This window comes from Parasteatoda tepidariorum, chromosome 2 (genome assembly GCF_982258835.1).
Source record: "Parasteatoda tepidariorum strain Cologne lab strain chromosome 2, Ptep-v5.0, whole genome shotgun sequence".
Lineage (NCBI taxonomy): Eukaryota > Metazoa > Arthropoda > Arachnida > Araneae > Theridiidae > Parasteatoda > Parasteatoda tepidariorum.
Genome location: NC_141756.1, coordinates 15,366,528 through 15,389,531, shown reverse-complemented (window position 1 = coordinate 15,389,531; position 23,004 = coordinate 15,366,528). Strand labels below are relative to the sequence as shown.

Sequence of the window (23,004 nt, the reverse complement as noted above, 5' to 3'; positions counted from 1 at the left end):
ATACTTCACCTTTGTTACTCCATTATAAATAATCCATTTCTCAACAACATTAATTTCATAATGCTTGAAATATTGGTCTATCCAATTTTTATATATATAAATAAATCAATTTTTCAAGATATGATGGATTGAATTGTTACAAAAAAAAAATATATACTTTAACTTCTTTAGTCCAATATAAGTAATTCCATTTTTTCCAGCGCTAATTGTGAAATGCTTATAGTATCAAAATCCCTAGAATGTAACTTTTCGTCACTTCCACTCCTTTTGGACTGAAAGCGAGTTCGTCTTTACCTCCTAAACTTTTCAAAATTAAATATGAGTTCACAGTCTCTCCAATTTCATTCTAAAAATAGATTTAAACTGTTAGATGACTTTTCTAAATTGTGAGAAAATTCTATTTTCATCCTAAATGTTCAGAATATGAAAAGCCCTCTTATCACTGAAGCGGCGGGCAATGAGCATTGGAGCATTGAGTACTCTTTGTCGAATAGTATACTCTAATAGTACGAATGCAACCTTGACTAGGGAGTTGGACTCAAGAGCGATGATCGGCATTGATTTTCGGTTCTATTTTTAGAACAAATTGAGGTACTGTTGATATTCATATCTTGATATGTTTCAGACTCCGATGAGCAGGACGGATCTAATCTAAATGGACATCGTTTGTTTCAACCATGTACTTAAACAAATGTTATTTATGATTATTCTGTCATAAAAGTGGCCTTTTGCTAAGTGGGCTTTTGTCTTATTGCTACAAACTGTTGGTATCTCATGAAATTAATAAATCATACGCAAAAAAATACCCTATGTGTGTAAATTGTTTACTTTTGTTTCATCGTTGTGCTTTTTGATATTGGGGGATCCTCTGTCACAAAAGTGGCATTTTTGCTTTTCAATTATTGGCATTGGCTACTAATCGAGTTAATAGATATGTAGTCGATGCAAAATACGGCCCGCATAAATTGTAGATATTTTCCTTTGCTTATTGTTTCTTAAATAATTTTTGACAAATTCATAAACCTTTTTTCCTCATAAAAGTGGTAATTTGCAAAATGGATTTTTGTCTTGCTGGTAGCTGTTGGGAACAATTGAAGTTAATGAATTATACGCAATCGATTTAGCAGTAAATTGTAGAAATTTTCCTTTGTTTTATCATTGTGCTTAAAGAAACCCTGATACTGAAGAATTCTCTGTTGTTGTTGTCGTAGTTCATTAAGGCAAGGAGGCGATTGTTTTTGCTCTCCAGTTGCGCCATCTATGGCCCAGAATTCGACTTCTGCCACACTTGCTGATAGGGCGGACCCATTCATACATTCATTCATCCACAAATCGTAATTTTGGCCTGAACCGGAGAACGATTAATCTCCAATTCAGTACCCCCAGAGGTATAATTTGTTATGGGAGCATGGAGGACTTCGTGCCCCTTCAGATTTAACGAGCACCGATCACCATTTACTACATGAAGAGTCTTCGGTGGGCTGTATTTGAACTCTCGTTCTTAGGAACGTGAGTCCAGCGTCCTGCTAACCAGCCTATCACGGCCCGAAGAATTCTCTGGAATCTAAATATTATTTTGCTAAGTTGAATTTGCCTTGCTGGTAACAATCGATAACTGATCAAGTTTTTAAATAATATGTTATTGATTCACTACATGTAGGAATTTTTAGAAATTTCCTTTTATTTTTTCTTTATTTTGAATAGTATTTTTCTGTCCAATTATCATTTTTCTCAATGGATGTTTGTCTAGCAGACAGGTGTCAGTAACTAATTAAATTAATATACGATGTGTGATTTTTAATGTATAAGCTTGCATGAAATGTCGAATTTTACATTTGTTTCCTTTGTGTTCTTAAATAAGCGTTGCTGGACATTGATATTCTGTTATAGGATAACATTCATTCAAGAGGACTTTTGATCAAATTTCTTTAACTATTAGTAATAATGAATGATATACAATTGATCACCAATATGTATGCATTAAATGTATAATGTTCTATCTGCTTTTAGAAATGATAATTATTAAAACAAAATTGTTTATAGGAGTATGTTATGTAAGAGATTTAATTGAAATGGGAGGGCAATTTAATTTTAATTTGAACTCATTACCATAATAACTATAAAGTCTGAAATTTAGAGCATGTTGAACGACAAAATCGTTTAAATTTGCTACTCCCTTAATAAGGTGTTAAATTAAACCACATTATCATACTTTTTAAACAAGATTACTCGATATCATAATTTAACTTGCACAGTAATATGGCTCAATTTTGCAGCGAAGTTTGCTGCAAATTGTGGTGGAAAGTACCATTATTTTGGTTCGATGTTAAGCGTATACTAAAATTAATAAAAAAATTAACTGCTATAATTTATGGTAAAGAATTGATTTAAAATCCGTTACTGATGATAAAATTAACTATTACTATTACTTTCGACTATATATTATTACTTATATTTAAACTATTACTATTATTTTCTAACATTACTACACATCTAATGAAAAATACAAAACTGAAAGGCAAATTTAATCGATTAAATAGTTTTTGTGACATGCTCTAAAGTACCCTAATAAAACTACCAAATTTTACCACATTTAACAGATCACGTATTATAAAACATTATTCAATGTTAATTTAACCAAAATTATTGAAAAAGCTCTTCGGTAGAAATTACCTGGCTTTTTGGTGTTCCCATTGAGCCAGAAACACGGTAAATTTTACCACACTTTTTTCTCGGTGCGTCTATTTAAGCATTAAAACTGTACTAATGTAGAAAGTTATCATAAAAGTTTGTTATTAAACATTTTATATTTAGTTTAAATTCATATATTCTACTTAGTTCACAATGAAAATTCAAACGATTAAATATGCACTAAGTTCTGATTGAGTGATCAGTTAGTTATTTTATTTCTTAGTTTCTATAGTTCATCAAATTCTTATTAATTCCGTCTTTTGACTACACTTTTTGAGTGCTTATAAACCTACAAAAATTGTAAATAGCAACAATAATATGTATTTTAGTGCTATTTTAAAAATTACTATACTAATGGCCACTATGTATAAAAAAGCCACGATGTATATTATTTCTAAATACCAGGAAATCAAACTATATTTTAAATATTAGAATAGATAAAAACTGACGTGCTAAATTATTCATTTCCCAATTAATTTAATGATTCTAATTCTTAATTGCAATTCTATAAAGAATTAGTTAGAAAGTTTAAATTGTTTTATCTTAAAAAAATTTTGAATGCAATGTTTCGTTTTAGTTGCTTTTGTTGAAAGCAACCTTAAAAGAGTTCAGATTTCATTAGAAAAAGAATTATACATGTTTTATTCTTACCTTATCGAGATTCTGCATTAACTTTTGTGTCTTGGCTAGAAAGATAATTGAATTTCGTGTTGACATTTCCTAGTTTACGGTTTGTAACTTTTTGAAAAAGTTGGTTTCCCTATATTTGGAGACCTGTCGAGTGACTACCGGATCTAATGTTTTCTTTCTTTTTAATGCAAAAAAATGTCTATTATATGATCATCTTTCACTGATAAAAAATAATGAAATGCTTCTATTTAAGAGTATTGTGTAGAACATGATCCATTTCTCGTATAAGTGAAGTGTCACACGGATCACAAAGTACAATTTCTCGTGTGTGACATTATTTTCCGCTTATTTAATTGTCATCATTATTTCCCTATAAAACAAGGAGCGTTTATTTAAATTTCAAACGGATGGTTTCATTTTTTTTAAGCATTCTACGAATACAAAAAAAGACTAACAGTGCGATAAACGATGAATGTTGAAAGATAAAAAATTATTATCAAATGATAAATAATTATAATGAAGATACTAAAGATAAACGATTATTACCGAACGATAAATGATAATTATCAGGCGATATAATAATCAAATGAACTATTGTTATCATACTATGAACGAATTTATTCAAGCTATGAACAATTATTATCGATCGATGAACTAATTATTATCAAACTATGAACGATTATTATCAAAAATTGAACGATTTTTATCAATCGATAAACGAGTTTTGTCCAACGATGAACGATTATTTTCGAAAGGTAAACGATTATCATCGAATGATAAATGATGATTTTCTAACGATAAATTATAATTATTAAACGATTAACGCTTATTATTCAAGGATAAATGATTATTAACAAATGATAAATTTTTATTATAGAATGATGAACGAATATTACTAAATGATGTACGATTATTATCAAACGGTGAACGATTTTCTATCAATCAATAAAAAATTTTTTGATAAAGATGGACGATTATTATCAAAAGATAAATGATTATCTTTAAATAATAAATTATTATTTTCAAACGGTAAATGACTATTTTTAAACAACGACCGATTGTTATCCATTGTTATAAATGCACTGAGAAAAAAAAGTATGAAAGGAATATGGTAACATTTACCACCTTACTTCCAGCTCCATGGAGACACCAAAAAGCAAGGTATTTTCTACCGAAGTTCTTTGGTAATGACTTTTTGGCAAAATTAACAATAAAATATAGTTTTTATTACCCAGCTGTTTGGTAGTAAATGTGGTAAAATTTGGTAATTCTAACCTGAAGTCTGTCATTTTAACAGTACTAGTACAGTTTGAGATTACACAAAAATGTTCATTTTGGTTATCGCTATTACATTTAGTAAGCACTTGTTAACATTGTTTCTCAACAATCACCTTTTTTCTTCTTTTTTTTTCTATTACAAACTATGAGGTAAAATCTACAAAGCTTTGAAATTATAAAAAATGTGTATTTGTAAATATACAAACGTCTAGACCAGGCTAAACTAAATTAGTAGCTCAGCTGTTGTCACGGGTGTCCCAACATCTTAAAATGGAAGCGTTGAGGTAGCGGGTTCAAATCCAACCGCAACCCTGCATGTAACTATTTATTTATTTGTTGTTACGCACGCATACGCAGGCTCGTGTGTTCATTATAAAACTCGACTTATACACCCTTTTCAAGGCAAAGTACAAATGGGACAACATGGAGAAAGACATCGCAAACGTATATCCTGGGACACGAAAGGATTCTAATCCGCTACCACCATCCTCTCCACGTTAAAATAGATTTATCTTTGTTGAGTCTTTCTTTCATGTGAGCAATCTGTTATTTAACTTTGGCTTTGTAATGAGCACACAAGCCTTGCTTGTGTACATGTGTTACAATAAATAAATAAAAAGTTCGGAGTAATAATGTCCTTAATTTATTTATTTTTATAGCAATCTCATCTTTCTGCGAGAGAGGAAAGTAGTTTGGAGGTAGCGAGTTCGAATCAAAGCTTAATCCTGGATGTGTATTAGTAAACAAATAAATTTGGTTTAATACGGGGTCGCGTGCTTAATGCGAAAAATGGCTTGGTTCTTGTCAAATTGCAAAACAACAGATGGCACAAAAATGCGAGAAACTGGACAGAAATATTGAACCCGCTATCTCAACTCTTCTGAGCGTTTTGTGGAAGGAAAGCACTGCATGGTAATGATGGCCTCAATAATATGTGGTTGTTTTACTTGCATCTCGCCGTGCTGCATTATTTTTTCACTATCCATTCTGAAGCTTTGATGAATTGAGTTCGAAACCCGCTATAACACGTGATGTATATTCATACAGTCTTTCTCAAAATTGTGTAATCTGTTCGTATAAATAAATCCCGCTACCTCCAGTCACCATAGTTTGATGTATCTGAATTCAGTAGGCTCAAAATACTTTAATTAAATATTTGAAGCCATCATTTATGTCCCTTTACCATTTCTTTCAACTGAAAAATTAAATTAGAATAAGAAATAATAAACAGTCGTCTAACTATTGTCAACCATTTATATAAACCGAACTTTGAAATAAATTTTAGAAGTGTGAACAGTCCCTTACCATTCTATTTGGTAAAAGGCATAGACATTGAAAGGTTAAAATTATCAAATAAATAGTAAAATTAGAGGCAGTTTTGAAGAACTTTTTGGTAATTTTATCGTGATAATTAAGAGCATGGAATAAAACCCACTTATTCGTTTAAATGTACTTTCCAGTTTTGTATTTATTACTAAATGAGTGAGGATAAGAACTATAATTTTGAAAACCAAAATATCCGGTAAACAGTTAACATAGCAAGTGGTAAAATTACCAAATGAATGGATTAACTACCGTATATTTTGATTTAATTACCAGAATTACGTTTTCAATTATCTGAAACGTCTTTGTCATGTAAGTAGTAAGGTAGTTTTGACAGATTTTTTTCTGGTATGATAATTTTGCCAGAATGATTATTAACAAATGGTATAGGATTATTATCGTACCGCAAATGATTATTTTCATATGATGTATGAATAGTTTAAGCGGTGAATGATTATTATTAAAAATTAAGCGTTTATTACTAATCGGCAAGCATATATTGTCCAACAATATTGTCAACGATTGAAACGGTAGGACTCATAATTAATTTTTTTTTCTTCCTTCATGTGATCAAAATTAATTGAATCATTTTCAAAGCCTATGAAAAGAAACAAAATAAAATAATATAAATTCGAAATTTCTGACGTTGTTCTTCTCCTGTCTTTTTCAATTAGTGTTTTCAATTGTTTACACTATCTATAAAAGATAATTGCCGTTGCCTTAGAGAGATTTGACGTAATATATTCATATAAATTCGGAATGCCGCCTCTCTTGTTTCGATTTGTTTTTAGGATTAAGAAAAGTGAAGAATCGATTCTTCCAGAAATGCTTACAATTTTCAAGGTTCATTAAGCATTCCGCGGGAGAAGAAAAAATTAAATAAAATATAATAAATATTCAATGCATTTTGAATTTGTTCGATTCTTCGATTTTCTTAATTTCGATTTTTATTAAAATTATGCAGACTTTTTATTTCATTGCATTTCCATTAAATATTATCAACCGGCCTTTCTTAATATTATTTCATAAACTTTTCTTGCAGAATACTTTATTTTTATTAGTTAAATAATAATTCAAAAAAGTGTTTTGACAATTTTTAAAGCTTGTTCAATGTATTTATTCTTATTTATTTCTGGGTGTAAGGAAAAAATAAATAAATGATAGACACAATAAAGAACTTAAACTTTAAATTAAAATAAATTTTTCCTGTTTTCAACATTTACAAGCTCTGCAGCAACAACAAAAAACTTGAGACACAGAGAAATTGTTAGTTTTGTAGTTGACACCTTCATATATATTTTAAACTATTTTCTCCAGTACTAACAAGGGAAACTAGGGAAGTGTGACTCGCCAATTTTGAAATAAACTAGTGGGATGTATGCCTTATGAGGAATAATTTTAAGGGGCAACATTCGTTTCGGCCCATAGAAGGTCCTATGAGAGATAAAAAAATAATTCTATATATAGAAAAATCGGTATTTTATTACTTCAATATAGACTATCAGTTATTGTAATTATCTCATACTCCATTTAATTTTGTGGTACTTTCACGTACTATATAATGAATATTTATTGTCAAAATTGATCTCAAAAGCCGGATAAACCTATTTCGAAAAAATGCTTTTAAGCGATTACTCTAATACACTTTACACTTTTTTTAAGACTTTGAGTTTTTCAAAAATGTTTTCTTATATTTCGACTCTCATATAAATGAAATTTATTACTATTAACTTGTTTTAAATTGGAAAATTTTTTGAAAAATAAAATAAAAAAAATTGATGCCAATTTCTTTTCTTATATTAACCTAACAGGTTTTTCTGAAAAACTACAGATATATAAATTTTTCGAAATCAATTTTGACAATAAATATGCATTATATAGCTCGTGAAAGTACCACAAAATTACTTGGAGTATGAGATAATTACAATAACTAATTGTCTGGCACTGAAGTAATAAAATACTGATTTTTCTATAGATTGAATTATTTTTTATCTCTCATAGGACCTTCTATGGGCCGAAACGAATGTTTCCCCCTAAAATTATTCCTCATAAGGCATACATCCCACTAGTTTATTTTAAAATTGGCGAGTCACACTTCTCTAGTCTCCCTTGTAAGTAATAAATAAATTTTTACTAATTGTTTTCATTTCGCGAAGTTGACTGCATTGTTACGTATATAGAAGCTTTGCCTTATAGTTATTATTAAAAATTTATAAAATTTTTTTTACAATGTTTTCATAACTTAGAATCAAAAAAAAAATTAAAAAAAATAAAAAAAAAAATTTTAAGAGAGAAACTTACTCCTTTTTTGTTTTGTCAGCAATTTCAAACTATTTTCTGCCTTTCAAAATAATAAATTTTACAAAGAAAATTTTTGTTTCTTAGCAACCACACAAAAAAAAAAAAAAAAATAATAAATATTGCAAAATAAATCATATTTTTACACATTACAAGCATAAGTTAGTAATTTTTTTGTTATTTTCAAATTAGAAACTCAAACGAAAAGGATTGTGTTAGTTTTGCAGTTTACAGTATACATTTTTAAGCTGTTTTCTCCTTTACAAAAAAAAATAATTTGAAAGCTCAAAAATCAAGATTTCGCATCGTTTGTTTACAAGTTCACCAGAAAACCAAAAAGAAAGATTCACAATCTAATTTTACTCATTCGAAACGATAGAACGAATTGCTATCCTTTAAAAGCAGCGTCTACGTTTGTATAATGATTCATCCCAGTTCTCTGCACTCCACCAATCATATTGTTCCATCTCTGACTTTGAGATGCTTAGAACTATTTTATTATTGGATAAAACCATTTCGAAACGGACACGCCTAATATACTTCACTTCATGTTCCTAAAAAGTAAAAGGCGTGTCTTTAGTTCACAAACTCCGCCTACTTTATGACGTCAGTTACGAAGGCGGATTCCAAACAGACGTCGTTGTGCTGCATCTGCCCAAAGCTGTGTTTGATGCCGTTGTGGAGTGAGCGATAAGTGGTGTGTTGATCATTCTGTGTGTTTGTGTTGATCATTGGACTGGTTTGTGTTTGTTTACTTTTGGATTGTTTAGCGACTCTAGAAAAGATCGGTTTGCATCTTGGATTTTTTTGCCGATTTGTGTTCTATAATTGAGAAAGTATCTTTGGAATGGTTCCTCATTTTCGGATCTATCCAATAATAGATGGTGATTAAACAAGCGACTAAGATCGCAGCCGGTGTGTGAGAAGACCGATCGCCCGATAGAGGTGCTGGCCTTGGCCGACAGTGACTTGATCTTCGCGCCGATTAAATCTATCTTATTTACCGATCAGGGAACAATGGTAAGTTCATTTAGCTTATTAACTTTATAAGTTACCAGATGCCATGTTAAACTTGAAATGACAATGAAGAATTCACAATTTGTTCTGCATTTATAAAATTAGATTTAGCAACTCTTCACAAAAGATATAAAAATTTATGTTGTGACGAAAAAAACTGTAAATTTTTGAATTAGTTAAAGAAATTTACGAATTTTTTTTTTTATATGTGTAAAAAAAAACAAGGATTTTTCAATTTCAAAAAATGCATTTATCAGTGTATTTTGCTTTTAATAATTAGCTGTTAGAAGCGGAACAGAAAACAATGGTTAGTTTGTTCAATTTATACACTTTATAATTAAGATGTAAGATTTAACTTTAAATCACATAAAGAATGCTCCAATTATTCTGCATTTATTAAATTAAATTTTGTTCTTCTCTAAAAGATAAAAATTACAGTTACTACTGCCGTTACAGATACAAGCGGTTTTGTAAAAAAGGCCTTTTAGATTTTTTCAAAAAATATTTTAGTTATTTTGTAGGTAAGCTTGTAAAAGCCAATCAAGGAACAATAGTTATGTTATTTAGCTTATAAACTTCATAACTCTTCAGATATAAGCCTTAACTTTAAAGCCTCAGTTATTTCTGCATTGATGAAATTAGATTTGGTTCTGCCCTACAAGCTAAAATTATGTTGACAAAATAATAATTGATAAAGGTTAAATGTTTATAAAGATAAAACAACTAGTTTATGAAACTTACAGCCTCTCTTACCTTTTAAAAGAAGCTTCTTTGAAAACAATGGTATTTTATTTGTAATAATTACACTGGAGTTTCTTTAATAATTAACAATGATAATTAAATAAATTAAGAGATCGACTGAGGAAAATAAAAACTATCGTATTATGAGCTTTAAAGTAAGCTTAAACTTTTGTAACTTGTGTTTGAAATTTAAAAGCTCATTTACAAAATATTGTATGCAAACTAATGCATCAGATTTTATGTTTTAAAATATGGTAAAATTCATTCTTGGGAGAGGAAGATTGATAAAAGCTTGTTATTAAAACCAAAAATTTATTTGAGAAGGTATAAAAATTGTCGATATCCTCATAATCAAAATGCATCCACATTGATAAGAAGCAATTTCATGTAAAAAAGAGTTAAGGAAAAGTGTGTTTTATTACTGCTGCTCCAATATCCCCCAATTGCTGTTCGTAAAAAGCGTCCGTAAAATTAATATGAAACAAACTAATTTATTGCTTTAGTAGATTTTGATTAAGCTAGTTAGTATCATTAAGTTAGTTTTATTAGTTTTTTGTAGACTATATAGAAAAGAGATCTTGGCAAAAATCGGAACAGATAATGATGAAAAAAAAAATGCATCGAATTGTTTTTTAAAGAACTTTTTATACAATTTTAGTTAGTACATGGTATTCTGTTTTTTATTAACTGTAATAAGTTTTGGGGCTTGAGTGTATTTGGTGAGCGAACTGTAAAATTAATTTTGGAGTGTAAACTGTAATAAACTTTGTAAAGCGATTCATCATAATTTGTTCGAAATTGCATAATATAGAGTTATGTTAAAAACCGATCATACTTTACATTATCATATTATCAATTTGAATGGAAATCGGATTTGATTTAACACCGTATTGAGGTTGCAGCAAGTTTGTCTCGTTTTGTGGTTAAAGGTAAATGTATTATAATTCAACACTGAATCGAGATTGTTGGTCTATCGTTATAAGTTGATTACTACTTATTAGTAATATTACTTAAACTTACAATTTAGCGAAATTACCTTAAGTTTCAACATTATGCCTTAATGATAGGTTTGTAATAGGATTGTGCCCGAGGCAATTAAGGATAAGTTTTTTAAAATTAATTTTTATTTTTAATTTTTTATATAATAAATTTTTAATTTTTTATCGATAAATTTTCATTTTAACGCGGAATTTTTCGCTTAAAATGCGTAACTCGTTTAAATTTTTTCTGATATTTTGAAATTTTATTCCTTCCATCGGTGAATTTTTTTTATTCGCAGATTTTTTTTTAAACTATTATATTCAAAATTTACTACTAAATGAGTATGAGTTAAGCTAACGAAAAACAACCAATACTTTTTTTTTAAAATTGAATTTATCAAATGAAAATAAACTAGTTACTTATTTAGAATAATGATGTTTGAGGTATCAAAACTGTAAGTAAAAAGTTTCTTAAAAATTTATTTAGTTTCGGAGCATAGGATAATAAAAAGTGCCAAAGAAAATACGATTCTGGAAATGTTAAATTGCGTTTTAAAGTTTTTAACGTTAAACTTTAAACTATGACGACGTTTTTAAAACTATTTCAAGCAACCATTACTAAATATTGCTTTCATCAATAAATATTGTTAAACTTTTGAATGATACTGTTGGTCTTTATTTGATTATATGCGCAAAAATTAATGAATTATCAGAAAAAAGAGGAGAAAAAAATCTTTGTCATTTTCTGGAAGATACATTTTATAACAAACAAAAATTGATATATCAAAATCGGTTTTCTGATCTTTCCACAATTAAAAGCGCATTATTCGCGAATAAATAAAATCAATACAAATGTGCATTTACGTTTCCGTCAAATAAATCTCTGAAGATGAAGATTTCTTGATTCGTCAAATGATATATCACTGAGGTAGAAACTTACGACGAACGAAAATCAAAAAATCAAATTCGGACTTAATTTTTACTTCTCTAACTTTACAATGAATGCACAAATTCGAAAAAATCCGCAAAAATACAAGTATACATTTATGTTTCGTTTAAAACAAATTAATTTCATTTGAAGTAATAACGAACGAAATCATGTGAATTGAATTGAAAATTTTTGATATCCATGATTATAAAACGAGATTCTTCGAAGAGTAATTAACGCATTTAAAATATTTTTTCATCTCATATGGTTTTTAGTTAACTATTTATCATTAAATGTCAACACAGAATCTTTCACTCTTTTTTCCATTCTGCAAACACTATAAAACATGATAAGTATGTGCATTTATTGTTTGGAATTTTTTTTATTCATATGACTAACATATTTGATTGTCTCCAAAAACTTCCTATTGGATTATGATTTGTAGTACTTACCGATTTAAAAATAAAATTTCTGTAACTGCAGAGTTACGAAAATAGATATTGACAACTGACATTTTCATGAGACAAAAGTGTTTTAATTTAGAAAACGCAACACACTTTCTAAATTAATGTAATTTGCTTCAAATTTTTCTAGGTGTGGTGTTCAAATTTTTCTAGGTCTTATAAAAATTGCTAATGCATAGTTGCAATTTTACTCATCAATGAAAATATAAAAATTAATTACTGTCTCTTATGAAATTCATAAATGATAATTAATTTCATTTCGATTTTTGAAAATTATTTTTTAAGATAAATTCGGGTTCTGTGACCCTGTAATGCTTTTGCTCTTTTTTCATATCTTCTGCTTTTATTTTCACGTCAGGCATGGTTTCTCGCACCATTTAGTAATGTTAACTTAACAACGTGATCTCAAATATTTTTTTCCTTCCTTTCCAGTTTGGTGCTGTATAGCCACGTCTGGTTTTTGAGGCATTATAATCATCAGTCATTTCCTTTTTACAAGTTGTGACATTGCTTGCAAAATAATCTCATTTTGCGCAAGTAGAGAGATTAGTTGAAACAGATGACAATGGCCGCAGTAATTCCGATTAGCGTTTCAATTGAATAGACAGTAACTCCCTATTTTTAATAATGTACGTTGCATTTAATTTTTATATTAATTTCACTATTCAATATCTAACATTTCACTATTCAATAATTGTCCAGCCAGATATTTTTGCAATATTTTATTCAAATATAAAGCAAATAATAATAAAATAAACTTGAAAACGTATTCGATACCAGTAAAATTATTTATATTCGATACATTTTCACACTTTTCTGCATAATTCTGCGGAATTTCTACTTAAACAGCTTTTAATGTAAAAAGAATGATTTTATGGATCAACGAGCACTATGATGAATATTAGTGTACGCTGCACTCATCCTTTTACACGAAACTGGTGGTTTAGCATTTTGTAAGTGAATATTAACAACTTGCGTGGTCAGAATTTTATGCAATGTTTAATTCACAAAAGAAATAAAAAAAATTAAATAAAACCAAAAATTATGAAAACATACCGGAGATAATTAAAATTATCCCTCCCCCCCCTCTGTTTTTACATAGTTCTCCTGTGTTATAATTTAACAGCTCATCATGTAAAATGCATGAAGTTTCACAAGCTTAAATGAATCATTCTCAAACTCAAATGATTGGGCATTTAATCACCGTGTAGTTAGTTAATCTACAAGAAATACCATATTCCTTAAGAATGTGTATTTTTTTCTTCTTCTGGAGGTGCAAAGTTCAACACATTTCCGCGAGGGGCGGGTAAATGATAAACCAGTTTCCTCTAAAAAGATGTATTGGTTTCGATAATGAAATTCAGTCATTATTTCTACGTAGAATGCCTGATGCCGTAACCCTATTTACACCAATTAAATCGATTAGAATGCCAATTTTAAATATTTGGTTTACAAAAGTGAATGGAACAATTATCAGTTTGTACATTGTTTCGGTTTGCTTATCAAAATTCACAGCATTCAAAAATGGAAATGAATAATAGTTATTTTTTTTTTAACATTCAAATTAAAATTGTTATTATTTTTTCTTCCATAGAATGAAGCACTTATAAAATTACTATGCATGTATTCATTTATATTACGATGAATGAAATGTGCTGGTAGAACGTTATTAACTGTTTGGTCTCGTTAGAAGTAATAATAGCAAAATATAAATCTCGTTATTTTTTTTTATGATTGATACTCAATTTCTGAAGTTTTTAAGCTTGTTAGGTATACAATATATTAAGCAAAAATATTAATAAAAGGCGAAATTGAGTTAATTTTTCAATCTTTCGAATAGCTCTGCGAGCAAAATTGGAAAAATATTTCAGATTTATATTTATTCCCTAATTTCGTTCAATAGAATGTAGAAAAATTGTTTATGTGACAGAAAACAAAACGGAGTATTAAAAATCGCAAGAATTCCCGATTTTAGATCGCATGCAAGTCATTCGGTAACTAATTGTTGCAATTGGTAACTTATTATTAAGGTTTTAACGCAGATTATTCGCCACAATACAAAGAAATAATAACAGCTCGATTAATAGATCAAGTCACATTTTTTTGTTAATAATATACATACATGGTCTTCGGAAAAGTATACCGGGATTTGTAACCTTGTTAAATACTAATTTTAATAAACAAAGTTTACAATAAAATGTCGCAAAATAATTAAACTTTCTCCTACGCTCATTACTGATACTGATACTTCGACAGATACTGATATCACTCAATATCAAATCAGAGCGCAACGCTAATTCCAAAATACTGTAAACTTCAACCCCAGAAATGCTTCACAAGACGTAAAGGGAGATTAATTATCGCCTTGATGTCTGGCGAGCGCTTAACGTTGTATTTATTTCGAAACTTATTAAAAAGAACGGAAAACTTGTATTTTTCTTAATATTTTAGTATCAAAATTATATTCATGTGTGCTTATTAATTTGCATAAAACTATTTTTTTAATTTCGAAGTTTTTTTAGATGATCCTGTATAGTTAATGGCTTTAAAGAATCTTGCGTAAAAAACTACGAAAATAGATTTGAAAAATCCTGCCAAAAATTGTTTTGTTATAATTTTAGAAAAGATAAAAAGTCCCTTAAAAATTAGGAAAATAATGAAAAATAAACTTCAAATAAAGTATATTTACAAATGTAATCAATAAACAATTATTAAACAATGAGAGAAATAAACCCCTGCCTTGAGACATCGCATAATAATAATTATTATTATTATGAGTTAGACTAATATAAATAAAGGCTACACTGTTAATCTGACACTTAATTCGTGCTGGCATTGATAAATTTGAAAAAAAAAATCAATTAAAAAATTATTTATGAGATATTTATGTCTAAAAATTATTCCTGCCTGATTATGAAACAGTTTTAGAAACGTTTTTAAAATGGCATTAAATGGTTAATGAATTTAATAAAAATTTCTGCCTTTGTACAGAGAAAAAAAAATATGGTCAAAATTATCAGAATATGGTAAAATTTACCGTCTTTTTAGTTTTATGAGAACACCAGAAAGCACACTTATTCTTCAGGAATCACTTTGGTTATGAATTTTTGGTAAAATTAACAATAAAATATGGTTTCGAAAGTTGCAGTTGGAAAGTAAATGAGATAAAATTTGGTAATTACAATCAAAAGTCGGTAATTGTAACAGTGTTAGAAAAATCTTCATGTTTGCTCACCGCTATTTTATTTAGTAAACACTTATTAACTTTGTTTCTCGTCGACGGTTAAGTGTTTATTTTTCCCTATGGAGTCTGCAAATTAAATTATTTTTCCCTATGGCGTCAAATTGACATCTACAGCATTTAAAACTATAAAAATAGGGCATTGTTAATGTACAATTTCCAGGAGAAGGCTAAACTATATCAGTAACTTAACTGTTTTGGCATCAGAGCTGTCCCAACATCTTGAAATGGAAGAGCTGAGGTAGCTGAAATTTCACCGTAACCCTAGATTCATCTATTTATTTATTTATATATATTTATTTATTTTGCACGCGCATGCGCAGGCTTGTGTGCTCATTACAAAATTCGGCTTACATGCCCAAAAGATGAAGAAAGACAGTACAGACTTATATCCTCGGACAGAAAGGATTTTGAATTCGCTACCTCCACGTTACGATCGACGCATCCTTGTAATGTCTTTCTCCAATTTGGTCCCGCAGTCAGTACGCGGGCGGGTGATCACTTTGATCAGCCTGCGTAAGGATTGAGGGTTCGCGGTATCGGTCTTCATTAAACTGTTCTTCCGTAAAGTGCTGGACTTCTCTCGCAATTCGTTGGGCTACCAAAGCAGAGGAATCATCCTCTCTGCAGAGGATCAAAATTGCGATGGCATGTCTTCGGATCATCTTCAGTAATGTTTACCACACCGATAGTCAATAGCCCATTGTGCACCTTTTTCTAATACCTTTTCTAATTCTACCTACCTTTTTCTAATTTGAGCAATCTGTTCTTCAATTTGACTGGGACTTACAATAAATCGTACTTTATAATGAGCACATATATATATGCAACAAAAAATAACGTTTTTTTTATGTTTTATTGTTTCTAATGTTTTATTTATTTATTTTACAGCAGTCTCATCTTACCGACAAATGGTATTTAAAATAGATGTAGCAAGTTCAAATCAAAGCGAAGCCGTGAATGTGCAATAGTAAATAAATTAATATGCTTTAAATACGCATACAGTTGCGTGTGCCAAAGAATGGCTTGTATTTTGTCAAGAAATTACAGAACAGAAAGCATAAAAATAGCACACAATATAGAACCTGCTACCTCTATGCTTTAGAGAGCTAGGCGAAAGCCGAACTTCCGTAAAATTCTGCGATCTGTTTTTCAAACTAAAAAGAGTTTTTAAGCCGTTTTTTGTATTTGCAAAGGAACCCACAAATCTACGTAAAAGATGGATTAAACAATCCCCCGTAAAAGATGGATTAAACAATCACCATTGATACGTCTGTATTTAGTGTCTTCAATCACCATTAAAACATTTTAACCAAACATTTGAAACGGTCACCTTACTCATAAGCCATTCATTTTAAATAAACCATAGAAGTGTAAACAGATTATTACCCTTCTGTTTCGTAAGAGATGTTGGCATCAGAAGGTTAAAAGTACTAAATGAATGGTAAAATGAGTTGCAGTTCTGAAGAACGTTTTGGTAATTTTATCGTGATATTTCAGAGTATGGTATAAAACCCACATATTAGGTTGAATTTACTTTTCAAATTTTTATTTGTTACTAAATGTGTGGTAATAAGAACTATAATTTTGAAAATCAGAATTTCCGGTAAACCGTTACCATAGAGAACGGTATAATTTCCAAATGAATGGTGTAAATGCGATATATTTTAGTTTAATTACCAGAGTTAGGGTCTCTTTTACAGTAAAAGTCTTGTCTCAACCATATAAGTAAAGTAATTTTGCCATAATTTTTTCCTTCGTGTAAAAACACAAAGAAATTAACATATACCTTTTTTCTTAATTGAAATAAAATTTGATTTCAAGTTTGTTTAATTCCTTGTCACAATATAGCCAAACTATTATTTCACAGTTTGTATTAAACATTAATTTAAATTAAATTTAAAATTTAAAACTTAAATTTTAAAATTTTTAAAGCAAGATATTCACATAAAATCTTTCGAAATTTATTTTTCTATAAATAGGCTCTTCATTTTAAAAGTGAAAAAAGAATAGACTACGATTAAAACTTTTCAAAGAAATTGGTTTGTAAAATTTACCTCGTTTCTGGCTTCCATACACCAAAAAGCTCAGTAATTTTTATTGAAGTGCTTTGATAATGATTTTGATAAAACGAACAATATATAGTTTTCTAATATGCGTTTAAATTTTGAAAATGTGATAAAATTTGATAATTTTGTTATGGTACCGTAGACAATGGCATAAAAACTATTTATTCGGTTAAATTTTTTTTCAGTTTTTTTTTTACACTAAATATGTGGCAATAAAACCTATATATAATGAAAATCTGGATTTTCGGTAAACTGTTTCAATATGAACTGAAAAAATACCAAATGAATGGTTTAAATACTGCACATTTTGATTTCATCAATCAAAAAGGTGCTTTTTTTTCTTTTCTTTTTACCACAAATGTCGTTACCCTGTACGATAATTTTACCTACCAGAGTTTCAACGAGTTTAGTAACACGAGTAAACAAGCTACATGCCATTTTTCGAAAACTTAAACTTGTTAATCATAAAAAAATCTATCATTTTAGTTCCTTTGTTTCTGGTTATTTAATTAAACTATGATATTCAATATCATTTGTTAAAAGTTCTCTTAAATTTAGAATGATTCTTATTCTACGTTACTTTTGTTCTGTTGGAAAAATTGGTTCAAAGTTGAGCCATAGTATAGGTAAATTGAACCATAATATCATGTAAATTTGCAGTATAAGGTATCAAAATTTAAGCATGCTTGCATTAAAACTGAACCATGACATCTTGTTATCATGTATAAGAAATACGGTAGTATGATTTTATTTTGCATCATGTTAGGATTTAAGCAAATTGAAAGATACTGTAGTTGAGCTCACTCCAAAATTTCCATAAGTGTCAAATTGCCTCTTTCACTAGATAAGCTACTTAAAGCTTATTGAGAATAAAAAAAATAATTATTATCCTTTGTAAATTTATTATTGTTATTTTTTTTTTCTTCAATTTATCACGAACTGAGATATTCTGTATAATTTGAGAAAGGTTCTTTCAAATTCTTAAAGCTTATAGAGAAGAAGAGAAAAATATTGCGCACTTTTGCATTTGTTTTTGCGTTCAAGCTTGCTTACACGCCCGCTCAACAGAAAATGCCGTAGGGCATTCTTTAACGTTTTCAAATATTTATTAATTTAAAATAAAAATAAATAAACAAAGTTTTTTTTTCTTCTTTTAAAGAGGTTGAACGTTTGAGGTGGACAGCTGAAAGCCTAGAAAAATGTATGTCATGTATCAATTTATTCATTTACTCAAATTGTAGAATGGTCAGATGCCGTTAAGTAATTATCAGAGAGATATCTTTTCAAAAGAAAATAGTCTGTTTTATGAATTTCGAATCTTTCTTTAAACAAGAAAGTGATGTATTATTTCCTTTTCCAATTTATAAGGTTTTTATGAAAAGAGAAATAACGACTTGAATAATGAATTTTATAAGGCATTCAGCAAAAAATAATTATAACTTTAGTATTTTCTTATCGTGCCTTTTATTTGCATCTAATACTACATTATTATTTTACCAAATATGTGTACATTTGCCATGTTTCAGTTTCAGACTTAAAATTGAAATGATTTAGGTTTTGAATTACCTATGTTATTTTTATATCTTAATTTTATATCTATTAGAAAACATTTGTATTTAAAACAACAAAATATTTTCGAAGCACAAATATTTCATGTCTTTGATTTTATTAGGTAAATCCTATGATTACATAAGTAATAAACTGATCAAATAGAACAGTTTCATATTTTTTTGCAGTTAATCATCTTTCGAAATAAATTATTATGATCTCTTAACAATGTAATAATTTTTTTTTATAGTTGTTAAAATTTATGTTGTTTATTGAAAGTTCAAAATATTTCATGTACACGCTTCTTTTAAATATTTTTCTATAAATTTCAAATTTGTTTCCAGTAAAATAATATTTTATTTTAATATAATCTTTGAATTTCAAAAATTCATTCATAAGAAATTACATAATATGTTTAACTTAATATGTTGACTTAAATGTTTTTTTCTCTGCACTGTGTTATTAAATATAGATAAGTTTTACACTCAGCAGCGTATACTGTGCTTTTTTAATGATACATAATGAAAATGCATAATTTATTGCATTTATTATTGTAATTAAAAACCTATTTCTCTGTTATCTGCAAATAATTTTAAGGCAAAATTTGTCTTGAAAACTTGTTTTATTCAAAATAATACACAAAAGTGAAATAGATTTTATGTATAGCAGTTTTTCTAAACCTTTTTCTTAATCTAAATTTTAAACTGAAGTCATTGAATAAAGTAAGACACATTAAAATATAATTTCGAATATGCATCAATAATTTGTGCAAGGACATTATTTTTATTTAATTTCTTTAAGAAAATTAGAACACAGAGGTTTCTTATGTATACAAATTTAATTAGGAAAAAAAAACTAATTTTGTTAAGTCTAAGGTACAACAAAATATTTTCTTGATAAAATCACTGATAAGATTTGTAAATTCTGTAAATTTCGAAACAGAAATTTATAACGGTAGTACTTTGCCTACCGTGGGAAATATTAAAGAAAACTTCGTCCAGACAGTGGTTTAAAAAAATTAAAAATGATTTTTGTCACATTATCATTTAAAACTTTGTAAAATTTGATAGAAAGTTTAAGCATATTTGTGATATGTTTAAAATAGTAATGGAGAGGTTTCCTTACTTTTCTGTAGATCACAAAATTTGTAATACAAATAACTGATGACCAATATTTGAAATCATTACATAATGTATCATCAATAAAAACTGCAACTTTTGGGATTTGGTCAAGTCTCTTGAATTAAGTTAAGACATTCGATAACGTACATTTTAGAATTGAAAACGAAACTGATGAGCAATTAGCAATCCTTTCCCTATTTTAAAAATGCTCGTTAAGCAAATAAAACATAACCTTAAATTACCCACTAGTGGTTATTTTACAAGGACTTTTCTTTCAATCCAATCAAAACCCTATTCTCGAACAGGGTATCTGGAGAAAATAATCCTCAGTGATGTTTCATTCCTTTACATAGAAATTATTCTGGCTCGTTATCCCCTGTCAGGTGGAATAATTGCATCAATTATTTGAAGAAAGAATAAATCGACTATTATTCTAATCTGAGGCGTAGGTGGGCTGTTTTTAATACGTGATTTTTCATTCTTTATTATTTTCATTTCGAATATGAATCAAATGACATATCAATTTCTATAACTCATTGAAAAAGAATTTTTTTTGTTTTGTTTTGTTTGCAACATAGAATTACTCATCATTTTCGATTTCGTTTCACAGTTGTTTGAGGAAGATGTGCGAAATCGAGACATTTTATTTTTCCTTTTAAAGTTAAAATACATTCGACTTTCATAATTTCTAGAAAATTGTTACATTTTTAGCTTTCAAATAGATAAATGATTCATTATTATACATCTCTTAAGGTGTCCTTATATACAATTATTAGAAAAAGAAAATTGGTAATTGAGAAAATTATACCGGAAAAAAAATTTACGTTAACATGAAAGAAAATCAAAACGATTTTAACAGGGAAATAAAAATCGTTTGGGAAAATTTATTTTGATTTGTCCCCCCCCCCCTCATACATAAGTTTTTTCTCTTCTCCATTTTTTCCCTTTTTTTAACCGATAAATGTGAAAAAAAAGAAGAGATTTTTGAATTTTTACATGAACAATAAACTTTAATTACCATTGAATTTCTGTAATGTACGACTCTGTTAACTATGAGTTACACTTCAACTTAAAACTTCATAAACTTAACTATTTCTCAAGATATTGAATGCTCTTCCAACTGAAACAACCTCTTAGCTTTTAACTAGTTTGAAGCTATGTTGAAAGGGTCTACATTCTTTAACAATAAATACGCGCTGAAATTAACTTTCAAGTTATACGCAACTTAAAAAATATCTAATCTAGTTTGATGCAAAGGAACAGTAAACAGAAAGTTAAGATTTTAATATTTAGAAGAAAAAAAATCCAAAAGTATGCCAAAAAATTTTTTTTTCTCAAAATCTCAACAAAAAATTTTTTTTTTCTTCTTTTTTTTAAAGTATTATTTTTAATTGAAACAATGCACATCAAGAAACCTTTTAGTAGAAACTTAATTGATAGAAATAATTCGTAAATCGTTAAAATTGGAACACATAATAATTTGCAAAGTTTTTTTCTTCTATCTATTTTAATGTTTAAAAAGAAAACAACCTTAAGTAGGAAAACAAAGATTCGCTTTCATATAACAATAATTTAGCAGAATAAATCAAATTGTTTCATACTATCAGAGAGATGAATTTGACAATATTATTTACTAGACTGGATCACGTTTCCCTTTAAGTTTCTTCTGAAAAATGTTAAATATAATTGATAAAAGCAGCAATTGAAATTTTAAGTTGAAGCGTAATGAGATTTATTTCTTTATCCTTTGGGTCTGATTAATTTGATCATTTTTATACATTCGTAATTAATTCATCACATTCCATATTATCTAATTCAAATTTTAATTAACAACAAATCGTGTTGGACATTAAAAATACAAATAAAAAAGGCTTGAGCATTTTATGAATTATGTCCATGTAAAAATTAAAATATATATATATATGTAACTATGAAAGAAAAAATTGCATTTAGAAATGCTTCAAAACAATTATAAAGGATTGCCAAATTTTCTCTTATAAAGAGAAAGAAGTATAACCATTATAGAATATTTTCGGTTATTTAATAGTGATTTAAGTTTATATCAATACTTTATAAATTAACTAGTGCCAGTAAAATTTGAAGGTTTTACTTGCAATTTAAATTTTTTTTTAAAAAATAATGTCTTTTAAAAATCATATTTTGTTGTAGTTTTTAATAATGATATTGCTTATTTTACTTTAAAAATTCGTATTAAATGCAACAAAAATTCCCTGTTTGGGTAAGGAATGGGTTCAATTATAATGCTAGCTGAAAACTAGGCTTTGTAATAAATACTTTTAGTGGTTACAAAACACGTAAGAAAGGAAATTAGACTGAGTTCTTTATAAAAATAATTTTATATTATATTATATATTATAGAAATATATATAAACTTAAATAAAGCCATGCGTTTTCCTAATACAGAAATTCAATAATGATATCAGTTTTATATCCAGACTTGCGTTCGTTAGAAACATGTTGTTGAAAATATCTAATTTATATAGTTTTATGTAAATTTAAGACTTTTTATTAAAATGATTTTAAGTGTAAATCATAATCGTAAATATTCAATAATTTTCAGCTTATTTTTAATAAACAAATTCTAATTAAATAGAGTTAAATAATGTAAAAAATGTGGGAACATTCCCACCTGAAATTGTAAAAAATCAGTGCCT

The 23,004-nt window shown here is 28.2% G+C and overlaps 1 protein-coding gene across 12 annotated transcripts in view; it reads left to right on the top strand.

The window, feature by feature from the left end:
- LOC107448880 (endothelial transcription factor GATA-2-like) overlaps positions 1 to 23,004 on the top strand; it is a 304,855-nt gene that overhangs the window by 200,567 nt on the left and 81,284 nt on the right. For 2 of the 12 annotated variants that reach the window (XM_071187721.2, XM_021147695.4), the window contains exon 1: positions 8,853 to 9,240. The gene's annotated coding sequence lies outside the window, so the exon portion shown is untranslated. 12 annotated transcript variants of the gene reach the window in all.